We start from the raw sequence: 1,392 nt of genomic DNA, 5'->3' as shown, positions 1-1,392 counted from the left end.
CCCGACGCCTGATTTCTTTTTAATTATAGAAAATGCGTTTTTCTAAGGTACATAAACTTTTAGGATTGACTGTATAGCCAATACATCCTTAAATGAAACTGAAGATAGGAAACACATATTAAAAGATTGTCCGCAATATGATTTATTCAGACCTGTTGTCCTGAGTAATAATGAATTAACAACGATTCTCAAAACGAACGAGGAGAAACAAATTTTGGAAATTATCAACTTTGATAATTCGAATATGAAACTAAAAGCATTTTGCATGGATGAATAAAGACGATGGTACCTGAACCAAATAATGGACTAAACAGAATGTACTTTAATTTAAGAAAACCTTTTATATCAAGAGACTGAATAGGCTAAGCGATCGTAGTGTAAAAAATATGTTATGAGATACTGAAATTTTACTTCAATGTTACAACATTCTATATTTTAAATAAATTACACGCGCTGCATCCGTCATACGGAATACTCATCAAATTCCGAAGCCACTTCGCATGCATAAATAGGAAATGTAGCACGTTTTTTCTTTATCAAGCAGCGATGCATTAAAACTGGCTTCTTAGATTTACGCAAATCCGCCATATGTTCTATGCACGTGCAAAGTGAGTTCGGAATCCAATGAGACATCTGTACGTGCTGTATGTATGCACGTTCCTTCGAGCTCCCCTTCGTTCATTTTCACCCTCTCTTTCAGAGACAAGACAGGCCGCTGCCCCCTATTAAAAAGAGGCTGGTTGGGGCTGATAAAGCCACGAAATTAGGGAACCCACTTCAACGTGAATGCTTATGACCCGTAACAAAATAATCTGTGTAATCCGTCGCACACATGTGGCTCGGGGCTATGAATGCGAAATCAGTACGCACGAAAATATTCATTTCGTGCGGGAACGTACCGAATCCGCGCTTAGTTTCATTAAATTCTAAACGAGGGAAATATCGTCATTTATATTTCGATTCTATCATTAAAATATTTCTCTGCACGAAAGTATTCCGACTAAAATCTACAGCAAGAATTATTATTACAACTGCTTGCTGTTTTCATTGCATGTAATAAAATATTTTCATGCTGTAACGAAGAAAATTCTCATGCGTGCGAATACATATTATTGGGTTGGTAACTAAGTGATTGCGGATTTTAAATAAGAAGTCTATCGACAAACTCTTATTTATACTCTATTTATTATTATCTTATTTATACTCTTATTTATACTCTTATTTATTAAACAATTATTTAGTTGCCAACCCAATACCTATAATAATTTCACGAATGCACGTACATTACATTAATCGAAATCGCCGGACGAAATTTGGGAATTGGCACAAACGACGGGAGAAACAACGACGGATATCGCGAAAAGGAACTAAAACAGGCGGACGGTGTATCTG

This window comes from Ceratina calcarata, unplaced genomic scaffold (genome assembly GCF_001652005.2).
Source record: "Ceratina calcarata isolate Rehan_Ccalc_2016 unplaced genomic scaffold, ASM165200v1 scaffold43, whole genome shotgun sequence".
Lineage (NCBI taxonomy): Eukaryota > Metazoa > Arthropoda > Insecta > Hymenoptera > Apidae > Ceratina > Ceratina calcarata.
The sequence above is the reverse complement of the archived record's forward strand: the minus strand, read 5'-3'. Positions refer to the sequence as shown.